This window comes from Ranitomeya variabilis, chromosome 2 (assembly GCF_051348905.1).
Source record: "Ranitomeya variabilis isolate aRanVar5 chromosome 2, aRanVar5.hap1, whole genome shotgun sequence".
Classification (NCBI taxonomy): Eukaryota; Metazoa; Chordata; class Amphibia; order Anura; family Dendrobatidae; genus Ranitomeya; species Ranitomeya variabilis.
This window is the reverse complement of record NC_135233.1, coordinates 127,376,303-127,391,104: the sequence shown is the minus strand read 5'-3', so window position 1 is coordinate 127,391,104 and position 14,802 is coordinate 127,376,303. Positions and strand designations below refer to the sequence as shown.

At 48.2% G+C, this 14,802-nt stretch overlaps 1 protein-coding gene across 4 annotated transcripts in view; it reads right to left on the bottom strand.

Moving 5' to 3' along the window:
• LOC143804667 (interferon-induced, double-stranded RNA-activated protein kinase-like) overlaps positions 1–1,143 on the bottom strand; it is a 134,554-nt gene extending 133,411 nt beyond the window's left edge. For all 4 annotated transcript variants that reach the window (XM_077282994.1, XM_077282993.1, XM_077282992.1 and 1 more), the window contains exon 1: positions 649–1,143. The gene's annotated coding sequence lies outside the window, so the exon portion shown is untranslated. The remainder of the gene's footprint in view (positions 1–648) is intronic.
• Positions 1,144–14,802: the final 13,659 nt, after the last annotated feature.

The window sequence follows — 14,802 nt, the reverse complement described above, 5'->3', positions numbered from 1 at the left end:
AGATCCGGACATCAGAGGGTGAGTATAACCAATTTTTATTATTTTTATCATTACTATTGATGCTGCATATTGCTGCATATGCAGCATCAATAGTACAGGAGTAATCCCGCAGCGGAAACCGCGGAACAAACCGCGATAAATCTGCAGGGATAACCGCAGCGGTTTTGCCCTGCAGATTTATCAATTCCGCTGCGGGAGAACCCACAGAGGGACGCCGCAGAGTGTGAACATGGCCTAAGGGGTTCAATGCATTTCTATGGGTGCAGAATCGCAGCGATTCTGCACAAAGAAGTGACATGCTGCGGGTTTTAAACCGCTGCGTTTCTGCGCGGTTTTTCCCGCAGCATGTGCACAGCGGTTTGCGGTTTCCATAGGGTTTACATGTTAATGTAAACGCTATGGAAACTGCTGCGGACCCGCAGCATCAAAATCGCCGCGGATCCGCGGTAAACACCGCAAAGTGTGAACATGGCCCTAGAAATCCTGGCTTGCACCCAGTAAAATCCTAGAGTGAGGCTGGTAGCGGGTTGTGGAACTACAACTCCCAGCATGCCGCGTAGGTTCCCAGAGACCTGTGTGTTCTCCCCAGCGGTGGCAGCTACACAGCACGTCCGCCTATGGTCAGCTCAGGGGCCGCGTCCTCCTCACCTGCCGCTCTTTGGCGTCCACAGACTGCACCGGTTACTCGCCGCCGTGTCCCGGGAAGGGTTATGTACGGACACCGATGGCTTCTGCTACGGGAGCTGCAACAACACAAGAGAGTCTGGCGGGAGGGCGGCGGAGACGGGAGAGCCGCCGGTTTCAGTTTCGTTTCTCGTCTAATGATCAGAAAACCGAAACCTGTCAGTGACTACGGCCTATACCGGACACATGGCCGGATTATCAGGTGTTCAGGTCCGGCATCACCATAGAGACCACCAGTTGGGCCCACTAATATCACATGCAAAAAGTCCCTTAAGTAGCAAAACTGATCCCCATAATAACATACAATGCAGAGGTGCCCAGTGGTGCAGGCTGGTCACAAAGTGGGCACCGAAGGGTGTCAGCGAGTCTCACACTGCCCATAACACACAAAGGTACACCCCCCTTCTGGCAGCACACAGGCTCTGGGAACCCTTCTAATCATGTCTGCCCTTTATTAAAGTTGCCAAAAAAAAAGATTTTGCATATAATAAATGGCAGAAAAAGAAAACAACTTTGATGATGAGCACCATGCTAGACGATTGAGTCAAGACTGAGCCGGTGAAGAATTCCAGGCTGATGGTAGTTCCAGACTGAGCTGGTGGAGGACTCCAGACTGAGGAGGATTCCAGACTGAGCCGATGGAGCACCCCATACTGAGCCGGTGGAGAACTCCAGACTGAAGGTAGTTCCAGCCTGAGCTGGTGAAGAACTCCAGACTGAGCCGGTAGAGGAGTCCAGACTAGGGTTGAGCGACTTTCATTTTTTAAGATCGAGTCGGGTTTTGCGAAACCCGACTTTGTGCAAAGTCGAGTCGAGTGAAGTCGGCCGATTATCGCGAAAAGTCGGGGATCGACCGAAACATGAAACCCAATGCAAGTCAATGGGGAAGCATAGTCGGCAGTGAGTGGAGGCCAGGAAAACACCTACAGTGCCCATTTTAATGCCAAAAACATCCATTCTTGTTTCTGAAGCTTGTCAATCTTAATTAAGTTTATAATAATAGTTGGGCATTGGAAATTGGGGGTCATTTGGCAAAAGTTGTGGGGGGTAGGGCTGGTTCAAGGTTTTAGTGGGCCCAGGAAACGTGGACTACGTCACGGCGGTGGAGCAGTGAGAGGTAAGTATTTCAACTTTGCAAGTGCTGTGATCCTGAGTTAGGGTTGAGTGACTTTCATTTTTTTAAGATCGAGTCGGGTTTTGCGAAACCCGACTTTGTGCAAAGTCGAGTCGAGTGAAGTCGGCCGATTATTGCAAAAAGTCGGGGATCGACCGAAACATGAAACCCAATGCAAGTCAATGGGGTAGGGCTGGTTCAAGGTTTTAGTGGGCCCAGGAAACGTGGACTACGTCACGGCGGTGGAGCAGTGAGAGGTAAGTATTTCAACTTTGCAAGTGCTGTGATCCTGAGCAAGCAGGGAGGCCCACTCGTTCGCATTGGCACTGGCACAGGGCCCCTCAAAGTACGGCGGTGTGTTTGCACGGCGGGGGCGCCTCCCACCGGCAGCGACACTTTTGCGTACTCTGAGGGGCCCTGTGCCTGTGACGTCGCCAACAAGTATGCCCCCCTACCTGTTGAAGAAACCTGCACTTTCATCTGCACCTTCCTCTTTGTCCCTGTGTAAGGTGGTATAGTATGCGGGAAGGGGAACCTGACTTTCAGCAGGGTCAGATTGTGGCTGTGTAGCGTGCAAGGGGAATGTAGTGGTCTGGGTCAAAGTACCACAAGACTCATCTAGCACCGGCTGGGCAATGGGCAGGATGAGGAGGAAACACTGATATAGGCCCAAATAATAAAGTGGGCTAAATGCAGTTCAAAATTGATAACAGGACTAACCAGGCGGCATTGCTTAGTTCACTGGAGGACAACTGTAAAGAGAGGCAGACACAGTTAGTAGGCCCCAACCACCAATTTTTTAAAAAATAGCACTTAATGAGAGCCAGAAGGTTGAAGCTCAGATTTATTCAGTTGAGGACAACACCAGGGAGCGTCAGACACCGTTAGTAGGCCCCAACCACCAATTTTTTAAAAAATAGCACTTAATGAGAGCCAGAAGGTTGAAGCTCAGATTTATTCAGTTGAGGACAACACCAGGGAGCGGCAAACAGAGTTATTAGGCCCCAACCACCAATTTTTTTTAAAAATAGCACTTAATGAGAGCCAGAAGGTTGAAGCTCAGATTTATTCAGTTGAGGACAACACCAGGGAGCGGCAAACAGAGTTATTAGGCCCCAACCACCAATTTTTTTAAAAATAGCACTTAATGAGAGCCAGAAGGTTGAAGCTCAGATTTATTCAGTTGAGGACAACACCAGGGAGCGGCAAACAGAGTTATTAGGCCCCAACCACCAATTTTTTTAAAAATAGCACTTAATGAGAGCCAGAAGGTTGAAGCTCAGATTTATTCAGTTGAGGACAACACCAGGGAGCGGCAAACAGAGTTATTAGGCCCCAACCACCATTTTTTTTTAAAAATAGCACTTAATGAGAGCCAGAAGGTTGAAGCTCAGATTTATTCAGTTGAGGACAACACCAGGGAGCGTCAGACACCGTTAGTAGGCCCCAACCACCAATTTTTTAAAAAATAGCACTTAATGAGAGCCAGAAGGTTGAAGCTCAGATTTATTCAGTTGAGGACAACACCAGGGAGCGTCAGACACCGTTAGTAGGCCCCAACCACCAATTTTTTAAAAAATAGCACTTAATGAGAGCCAGAAAGTTGAAGCTCAGATTTATTCAGTTGAGGACAACACCAGGGAGCGGCAAACAGTTATTAGGCCCCAACCACCAATTTTTTTTAAAAATAGCACTTAATGAGAGCCAGAAGGTTGAAGCTCAGATTTATTCAGTTGAGGACAACACCAGGGAGCGTCAGACACCGTTAGTAGGCCCCAACCACCAATTTTTTAAAAAATAGCACTTAATGAGAGCCAGAAGGTTGAAGCTCAGATTTATTCAGTTGAGGACAACACCAGGGAGCGTCAGACACCGTTAGTAGGCCCCAACCACCAATTTTTTAAAAAATAGCACTTAATGAGAGCCAGAAGGTTGAAGCTCAGATTTATTCAGTTGAGGACAACTTGAATTAGGGACTGCAGACAGACTTAGTAGGCTGTCCCCTGTGGACCATGCATCCAACACATTAACCCATTGCGCCGTAAAGGACACGTAACCTTCCGTGGCCATGCGTACAGGTCCATGCGTCTGTTGTCAGGTGTACCTTTGGACTGACAGAGTGCATGGACAATGCGGTCTTTTACATGCTGATGGAGGGTTGGGATGGCTTTTCTCGCAAAAGAATTGTCAACTGGGTAGCTCATAGCGTGGTACAGCGTAGTCCATCATGGCTTTATTAATATTAAATAAAATAAAAAAATAGGCTCTATGCACTGTAAAATAGGTTCCAGGGGAACACGGGCAGCATTGGTGTGGTCAGTGGAGGAGGATTGCAAGGAGGCACCGCAGACAGGCTTACTATGCCTAAAATAACTAAAAATAGGCTCAAGGCAGTTTTAAATAGGTTACATGGGTACACAGGCAGCATCGTTGTGGTCAGTGGAGGAGGATTGCAAGGAGGCACCGCAGACAGGCTTACTAGGCCTAAAATAACTAAAAATAGGCTCAAGGCACTTAGAGTTATCTCGCAGGGGTACACAGGCAGCATTGTTGTGGTCAGTGGAGGAGGATTGCAAGGAGGGACCGCAGACAGGCTTACTAGGCCTAAAATAAATAAAAATAGGCTCAAGGCAGTTTTAAATAGGTTACATGGGTACACAGGCAGCATTGTTGTGGTCAGTGGAGGAGGATTGCAAGGAGGGACCGCAGACAGGCTTACTAGGCCTAAAATAACTAAAAATAGGCTTAAGGCACTTAGAGTTATCTCGCAGGGGTACACAGGCAGCATTGGTGTGGTCAGCGGCGGACGATTGCAAGGAGAGTCTGACAGTTAGTACTCACAAAAAATAAATAGATGTTAATGTCTCGCAAAACCCCCCCAAAAAAAACAAAAAAAGGGTGGCATACTTAGGTACAGGGGTGGGCTCATCTGCTGAGTTTCTGACATAGTAATTTGGCAGTAAGTATTTACTGGTGTCAATATAGGACACTGACCCAGACTACTTTAACTAGCATCATAGATGTCAACAAATTGGTATTGTCAGTGCCAGGCATTGAATGATGTCAGCGCATAGACTAAACATTGGTGGAGCTGTGAGATAATTTTGCACGTGGTAGAGCACAGTTAGAGCTGGGGGGGTGAACTCTCTTGTGGCCGGCGGTACTGTCCCAGGCCCCCTCATGTTACAACGGTATGTCTGACGTTGGGTGCGCGCCACCACCGCCAGAGACACTTTATTGTACTATGAGGGACCCAGTAGCAGTGCCGTCGACCAAAAGCGGGCACACCCACCTCTTCAGACAAACGGCACTCTAACGGGTGCTTGCGCCAAGTGGCGAGACCACGGCCCCGTGGGGGGAGTTTTCCCATTGAGGGAGGTGTAAACATGTCGTATGCTGGACAAACAGCTGCTGCAAATTAAGAGATTGGAACACTCAGTAAGACCAGTCCACAAGCAAGACCTTTTTATAGGAAAGCTAGGTGTCAGCCGGGAAAGGTGGGGCAAAATAATTTGAAATCCAGGAGTGGTTCATTTTAATGAAGGTTAGATCATCCACATTTTGGGTAGCCAGACGAGTCCTTTTTTCGGTTAATATTGAACCAGCAGCACTGAATACTCTTTCTGATAGCACACTAGCTGCTGGGCAAGCAAGCTCCTGCAATGCATATTCTGCCAATTCAGGCCAGGTGTCTAATTTGGATGCCCAGTAATCAAATGGGAATGACGGTTGAGGGAGAACATCGATAAGGGATGAAAAATAGTTAGTAACCATACTGGACAAATGTTGTCTCCTGTCACTTTGAATAGATGCTGCAGTACCTGTCCTGTCTGCGGTCATTGCGAAATCACTCCACAACCTGGTCAGAAAACCCCTCTGTCCAACGCCACTTCTGATTTGTGCACCTCTACCACCTCTGCCCTGTTGCCCCCTGCAGCTCGTGTGAGAACCATCACCGGCGCTGTGTGCTGGGAATGCCTGAATCAAACGGTCTACAAGAGTTGCTTGTTTGGTTGCTCGAGGTTCTCATGTGGCATAATATTTTGCAATTTGCCTTTATAGCGAGGGTCAAGGATGCAGGCCAACCAGTAATCGTCATCGGTCATCATTTTAAGAATGCGTGGGTCCCTTTTGAGGATACGTAAGGCATAATCCGCCATGTGGGCCAAAGTTCCAGTTGTCAAATCTGCGGTTGTGCTGGTTATAGGGGCAATTACAGGCAGATCTACGTCACTTGTCTCCCTTAAAAATCCAGAACCCGGCCTTGCAACGCCACTAATTTCTGTTGGCCCAGGAGAAGCTTCCTCATTAAAAAAGTACTCATGTCCATCATCCTCCTCGTCCTCCTCATCCTCTTCGCCCGCTACCGCGTCCTCTACACGGCCCTGACCAGACAATGGCTGACTGTCATCAAGGCTTTCCTCTTCCTCGGCTGCAGACGCCTGCTCCTTTATGTGCGTCAAACTTTGCATCAGCAGACGCATTAGGGGAATGCTCATGCTTATTATGGCGTTGTCTGCACTAACCAGCCGTGTGCATTCCTCAAAACACTGAAGGACTTGACACAGGTCTTGTACCTTCGACCACTGCACACCTGACAACTCCATGTCTGCCATCCAACTGCCTGCCCGTGTATCCTCCCACAAATGCATAACAGCACGCCTCTGTTCGCACAGTCTCTGAAGCATGTGCAGTGTGGAGTTCCACCTTGTTGCAACGTCGATGATTAGGCGATGCTGGGGAAGGTTCAAAGACCGCTGATAGTTCTGCATACGGCTGGAGTGTACGGGCGAACGGCGGATATGCGAGCAAAGTCTGCGCACTTTGAGGAGCAGGTCGGGTATCCCTGGATAACTTTTTAGGAAGCACTGCACCACCAGGTTTAAGGTGTGAGCCAGGCAAGGAATGTGTTTCAGTTGGGAAAGGGCTATGGCAGCCATGAAATTCCTTCCGTTATCACTCACTACCTTGCCTGCCTCAAGATGTACAGTGCCCAGCCATGACTGACTTTCTTTCTGCAAGAACTGTGACAGAACTTCCGCGGTGTGTCTGTTGTTGCCCAAACACTTCATTGCCAATACAGCCTGCTGACGCTTGCCACTAGCTGTCCCATAATGGCACACCTGGTGTGCAACAGTGGCAGCTGCGGATGGAGTGGATGTGCGACTGCGGTCTGAGGACGAGCTCTCGCTTCTGCAGGAGGAAGAGGAGGAGGGGGGGCGAACGCCTACAGCCAACTCTTTCCTTGACCGTGGGTTAGGCAGAACTGTCCCAATATTGCTGTCGCCTGTGGACCCTGCTTCCACCACATTCACCCAGTGTGCCGTGATGGACCCGTAACGTCCCTGGCCATGCCTACTGGTCCATGCATCTGTTGTCAGGTGCACCTTTGTAGTCACAGAATGCCTGAGTGCATTGACGATGCGGTCTTTAACATGCTGTTGGAGGGCTGGGATGGCTTTTCTAGAAAAGAAGTGTCGACTGGGTAGCTCGTAGCGTGGTACAGCATAGTCCATCAGCGCTTTGAAAGCTTCGCTTTCAACTAACCGATAGGGCATCATCTCTAATGAGATTAGTCTAGCAATGTGGGTGTTCAAACCCTGTGTACGCGGATGCGAGGATGAGTACTTCCTTTTCCTAACAAGAGTCTCATGTAGGGTGAGCTGGACTGGAGAGCTGGAGATCGTGGAACTAGCGGTGGTGCCGGTGGACATGGCAGACTGAGAGAGGTTTGGAGATGGTATTCTTGCCGGTGCCCTACATGCAGTGTTTCCTACTACGAACCTGGTGATTCCCTGACTGCTTTGGCCTGGAGACAAAAGCTGCACAGATACTGCAGGTGGTGCGGGAAATGGTGGGCTTACAGGGAGGGAAGGGATGTAGCGTTGCTGACTAGCTTCATTGGCCGAGGGTGCTGCAACCTTTAGGCACGTTTGGTAGTTAGTCCAGGCTTGCAAATGCATGGTGGATAAATGTCTATGCATGCAACTTGTATTTAGACTTTTAAGATTCTAACTTACTCTGCTTAAGGTAGTTGAACATTTTTGACAGATGACTTTGCGCTGATCATTTGGATGTTGTTTAAAAAAATGCCAGACTGCACTCTTTCTACTATCAGATACCTTTTCAGGCATTACAGACTGAGCTTCTTTAACCGGATGGCCACGCTGTCCTCCAACTGGTTTTGGTTTTGCCACGTGTTTTTGGCCAGATACGGGCCCGGCAGATGGAACCTGTTGTGATGTTAATGCCTGCTGCGGCTCCTCCTCCTCCTCCACTTCAGAACTACTGCCGCCTGCACCCTGTTCCCCCAATGGCTGCCAATCAGGGTCAACAACTGGGTCATCTATGACCTCCTCTTCTATCTCGTGTGCAACTTCGTCTGTGTCACCGTGTAAGCCGGTGGTATAGCGTTTGTGACGGGGCACCATAGTCTCAGCTGGGTTTGATTCTGGCTCAGTACACTGCGAGGGCAATGTTCTGGTCTGAGTCAAAGGAACAGCATAGTAATCTGGCTGTGGCTGTGCATCAGTGCACTCCATGTCCGATTCAACTTCTAATGGGCATGGCCTGTTAACTGTTTCACTGTCTAACCCAGGAACGGTATGTGTAAAGAGCTCCATGGAGTAACCCGTTGTGTCTCCTGACGCATCCTTCTCTCTTGTTCTGGGTGAAGAAGACAAGGAAGCGACTTGTCCCTGACCGTGAACATCCACTAACGACGCGCTGCTTTTACATTTTGCACTTTCAGAAGAGGAGGCAAAAGAGCTAGAGGCTGAGTCAGCAATGAAAGCCAAAACTTGTTCTTGCTGCTCCGGCTTTAAAAGTGGTTTTCCTACTCCCAGAAAAGGTAGCGTTCGAGGCCTTGTGTAGCCAGACATTTTTGGCTCAACAACTCGAGACTTAGGTGCTGTACTGCTTTTACCACGACCACCAGATGCTCCACCACCACTACCATCATTACCAGCTGACAATGACCGCCCACGGCCACGACCTCTTCCACCAGACTTCCTCATTGTTTGCAAAACATAACCAAAGTAACGGTATTTGTTACTGTAAAACAACTTATAAGGTGAACTCTAACTTCTGTAGGATTTATATACACCTTTATAGGTGGCTGACACTGAAAGGAAAACCAGGCCCAATGTTACACACTAGGTTTTCTGTGCCACAATAATTTGAGACAGATGGCACACACACGACCGGCACTCAAACAGAAATGCCAATCTTAATCTTCCACTATTTTTTGTTTTCAGGGAGAATTAAAAAAAAAAAAAAAATTAACAGTATTACACACTGGTTTTCTGTGGCACACAATGAGAGACAGATGCCACACACAGCAATGGCACAGAGGCAGACTTGCCAATCTTTATCTCCCACTATTTTTTTTTTTTCAGGGAGAATTTACCAAAAAAAAAAGGCCCAGTATTACACACTGGTTTTCTGTGGCACACAATGAGAGACAGATGCCACACACAGCAATGGCACAGAGGCAGACTTGCCAATCTTTATCTCCCACTATTAATTTTTTTTTTTTCAGGGAGAATTTACCACAAAAAAAAGGCCCAGTATTACACACTGGTTTTCGGTGGCACACAATGAGAGACAGATGCCACACACATCAATGGCACAGAGGCAGACTTGCCAATCTTTATCTCCCACTATTTTTTTTTTTTTTCAGGGAGAATTTACCAAAAAAAAAAAAAGGCCCAGTATTACACACTGGTTTTCTGTGTCACACAATGAGAGACAGATGCCACACACAGCAATGGCACAGAGGCAGACTTGCCAATCTTTATCTCCCACAATAATTTTTTTTTTTCAGGGAGAATTTACAAAAAAAAAAAAAAAAGGCCCAGTATTGCACACTGGTTATCTGTGGCACACAATGAGAGACAGATGCCACACACAGCAATGGCACAGAGGCAGACTTGCCAATCTTTATCTCCCACTATTTATTTTTTTTTCAGGGAGAATTTAATTAAAAAAAAAAGGCCCATTATTACACACTGGTTTTCTGTGGCACACAATGAGAGACATATGCCACACACAGCAATAGCACAGAGGCAGACTTGCCAATCTTTATCTCCCACTATTTATTTTTATTTTTTTCAGGGAGAATTTAATAAAAAAAAAAAGGCCCATTATTACACACTGGTTTTCTGTGGCACACAATGAGAGACAGATGCCACACACAGCAATGGCACAGAGGCAGACTTGCCAATCTTTATCTCCCACTATTAATTTTTTTTTTTCAGGGAGAATTTACCCCCCCCCCCAAAAAAAAAAGGCCCAGTATTACACACTGGTTTTCTGTGGCACACAATGAGAGACAGATGCCACACACAGCAATGGCACAGAGGCAGACTTGCCAATCTTTACCTCCCACTATTAATTTTTTTTTTTTCAGGGAGAATTTACCCCCCCCCAAAAAAAGGCCCAGTATTACACACTGGTTTTCTGTGGCACACAATGAGAGACAGATGCCACACACAGCAATGGCACAGAGGCAGACTTGCCAATCTTTATCTCCCACTATTAATTTTTTTTTTTTCAGGGAGAATTTACCCCAAAAAAAAAGGCCCAGTATTACACACTGGTTTTCTGTGGCACACAATGAGAGACAGATGCCACACACAGCAATGGCACAGAGGCAGACTTGCCAATCTTTATCTCCCACTATTAATTTTTTTTTTTCAGGGAGAATTTACCCCCCCAAAAAAAAATGGCCCAGTATTACACACTGGTTTTCTGTGGCACACAATGAGAGACAGATGCCACACACAGCAATGGCACAGAGGCAGACTTGCCAATCTTTATCTCCCACTATTAATTTTTTTTTTTCAGGGAGAATTTACCCCCCCCCAAAAAAAAAAAAAGGCCCAGTATTACACACTGGTTTTCTGTGGCACACAATGAGAGACAGATGCCACACACAGCAATGGCACAGAGGCAGACTTGCCAATCTTTATCTCCCACTATTAATTTTTTTTTTTTCAGGGAGAATTTACCCAAAAAAAAAAAAGGCCCAGTATTACACACTGGTTTTCTGTGGCACACAATGAGAGACAGATGCCACACACAGCAATGGCACAGAGGCAGACTTGCCAATCTTTATCTCCCACTATTAATTTTTTTTTTTCAGGGAGAATTTACCCCCCCCCAAAAAAATGGCCCAGTATTACACACTGGTTTTCGGTGGCACACAATGAGAGACAGATGCCACACACAGCAATGGCACAGAGGCAGACTTGCCCATCTTTATCTCCCACTATTAATTTATTTTTTTTCAGGGAGAATTTACCAAAAAAAAAAAATGGCCCAGTATTACACACTGGTTTTCGGTGGCACACAATGAGAGACAGATGCCACACACAGCAATGGCACAGAGGCAGACTTGCCAATCTTTATCTCCCTGCAGTAATCTCAGAAAAGTATGGCAGGCAGCTATAAAAAGGACTGCTGCACACAAAAGTGTGGACAAACACACAAGATAGCTGTGCAGAAAGGAAGGAGCAACAGGATTTGTGCTTTGAAAAAAGCAGTTGGTTTCCACAGCGGCGTACACACACAGCAACGCAGCTATCAGGGTCAGGGAGCCTTCTAGGGCAGCCCAATGAGCTACAGCGCTGAGGAAAAAAAAATGTAGCTTCCACTGTCCCTGCAAACAAAAGGTGTTGGACAGTGGAAATCGCTACAGCACAAGCGGTTTGTGGCTTTATGTACCCTGCCTGACACTATCCCTGCTTCTGATGAAGCGGCACCTCTCCCTACGCTCAGATCAGCAGCAGTAAGATGGCGGTCGGCGGGAACGCCCCTTTATAGCCCCTGTGACGCGGCAGAAAGCAAGCCAATCACTGCAATGCCCTTCTCTAAGATGGTGGGGACTGAGATCTATGTCATCACGCTGCCCACACTCTGCGTCCACCTTCATTGGCTGAGAAATGGCACCTTTAGTGTCATTGAAACGCGACTTTGGCGCGAAAGTCGCGTACCGCATGGCCGACCCCACACAGGGATCGGATCGGGTTTCATGAGAAGCCAACTTTGCCAAAAGTCGGCGACTTATGAAAATGACCGATCCGTTTCGCTCAACCCTAGTCCAGACTGAACCGGTGGAGGGTTCCACACTGAGCTGCTGGTGGACTCCAGACTTAGCTGGTGGAGGAATCCTGACTGAGGATAGCTCCTGACTGAGCTGATGGAGAACTGCAGACTGAGCCGGTGGAGGAGTCCAGACTGAGCCGGTGGAGGGGTCCAGACTGAGCTAGTGAAGTACTCCAGACTAAGCTGGTGGAGGATTCCAGACTGAGCTGGTGGATGGTTCCACACTGAGCTGTTGAAGGACTCCAGACTGAGCTAGTGGAGGGTTCCACACTGAGCTGCTGGTGGACTCCAGACTGAGCTGGTGGAGGACATCAGACTGAGCTTCTGGTGAACTCCATACTGAGGATAGTTCCATACTGAGCTGGTGGATGATTCCATACTGAACTGGTGGATGGTTCCAGACTGAGCTGGTTGAGGACTCCAGACTGAGCTGGTGGACTCCAGACTGAGGATAGTTCCAGACTGAGCTGGTGGATGGTTTCACACTGAGCTGTTGGAGGACTCCAGACTGAGCTGGTGGAGGACTCCAGACTGAGCTGGTGAATGGTTCCAGACTGAGATTGTGGAGTACTCCAGACTGAGCTAGTGGATGGTTCCATATTGAGTTAGTGGATCATTCCAGACTGAACTGGTGAATGGTTCCAAACTGAAGTGGTGTAAGATTTGCGGAGCTCCTAAGGTGAACCCGGAGAACTGCGACAACGAACCTCCCAAGGGTGAGCTGGCCTGGTAAACCACCCCCTACACACGGAGCGTCAGGGGCAGGTCCAAAGGAGACTATTGCCGCGGATGCTGATACCCGGGGACAGGACGTAGGAGAAGCACGGAAGGCAAGAGAGGAAAAAGAACAGGAAGCGGAGACTGGAGATAACAAGAGGGACTGTTACAAAACAGACAGAGGAGGACGGAGAAAGGAAACTCGGGAGAGACTGGGAGATCAAGGAGCAGACAGGGATGGATGGAAGCCACACGGAGAGCACTACAGTGGGGTACCAGGACAGGGAAGCACTGGATACGAGACAGTGCAAAAATACTGGACTGAGTGGGAGAGAAACAGGGAAGCAAGGGACCTGAAGCTAGCGTGAAGCACAATAGACAATCAGTCAAAGAGCTGGGGGAGAGGCTACCTGAAATAGGACAAGTAGCGCAGACCTTCCGAGTCAGGAAACCTCCAGGATCATGAAGGGGAGGAACGGAGCAAGCGAAGACCAGCCTGTGGGAGTGCGCGTGCGCCGCCAGAGCAGGGAGATGAAGTGCGCCGAGAACCAGGATCCAGCGAGGAAACAGGAAGAGAGGAGGCCAGGCGTGGCGTCCCGGACACCCCGGGAGCGCGCAGAGCCGGACACGCACGCCGGGAGCCGGAAGAAGACCCGGCAGCAGCGGCGCGCTGGGACAGGTAAGTATGTAAAGAGCCAGAGGGAGGCGTGACAGTACCGCCCTCCTTACGCCCACTCCTCCTAAGATTAGAAAGAAACCTAGCTAAAATTTGAAGAGCCCAGATGTTCTCCCGAGACTCCCAAGATCTCTCATCAGGACCAAAGCCTTTCCAATCAATTAAAAAGAGGGTCCTACCTCGAGATTTCTTCATAGCTAGAATGTCCCTAACTTCAAAGACATCCTGTGCGGAAATGGGTAAAGGCGACTGGCCAGTGGTGGGGTGAATTTGGTTGAGTATGACTGGCTTAAGTAGAGAAACGTGGAACGAGTCTGGAATGCGAAGCGAGGCGGGTAACCTTAACTTGTAGGCAACATTATTAATACGAGCTAACACCTCAAATGGACTGCTATACCGTGGACCTAATTTATATGAAGGAATCTTAAGATGGATGAACTTGGAAGATAACCATACTTTATCACCAGGTTGGAAAGATGGAGAATCCAGGCACCTCTTGTCGGCATGTTCTTTAATTCTGTCTCCAGCTCGTTCGAGTGCAGTTTTGGTCTCCTGCCAGACCCTGAAAACTCCTCGGACAGAAGATCGGCCGCCGGCACACCCGAGGCAGGGGGTACTGGCAGAGGAACACCAGGATGTTGCCCATAGACAACAAAGAAAGGCGACTTGGAAGAGGATTCACTAATGTGGTTGTTGTATGCAAATTCGGCCCAAGTAAGTAGACTGGAACAGTCATTTTGGTGAACGTTAGAGAAATGATGAAGATAGTTGACCAGGATTTGATTTGTGCGCTCTGCCTGACCATTAGTTTGAGGATGGTAGGCAGAGGAGGTCTAAAGTCATGTCCATTAGTTTGCATAATGCACGCCCGAAGCGCGAGGTGAATTGAACTCCTCTGTCCGAAACTATGTGTCGAGAAAAGCCGTGAATCCGAAAAATATGAGCAATGAAAATTTTTGCCAATTCTGGGGCAGAAGGTAATTCAGGAAGAGGGACAAAATGAGCCATCTTGAAAAATCGATCCACGACTGCAAAGATAACTGTAAGACCTGAAGACTGAGGCAGATCAGTGATAAAGTCCATTGCAAGGTGTCGCCAAGGAGCCGAGGGAACCGGAAGCGGATGTAATAGGCCCGAGGGCAAATACCTAGGAACTTTGTTTTTTGCACATGACAGACAGGAAGCGACAAAACTTTGGGTGTCTTCAGGAAGGGATGGCCATCAGTAGTACCGCGACACCAGAGAAATGGTTTTCTTGAAACCGACATGGCCTGCCAGCTTGGAAGCATGACCCCAACGTAAAACTTGCTTCCTGTTGCGCTCTTGAACAAGAGTCTTACCCGGAGGCATTGAAGTCAAGGTAATGGGAGCAACCGAGATGACCTTGCTTGGATCCACAATATGTGAAGGTTTCTCCTCAACATTGGCTGTCAGAAAGGACCTGGATAAAGCGTCAGCTTTGAAGTTCTTATCGCCACGACGGAAATGTAGCTCAAAATCAAAT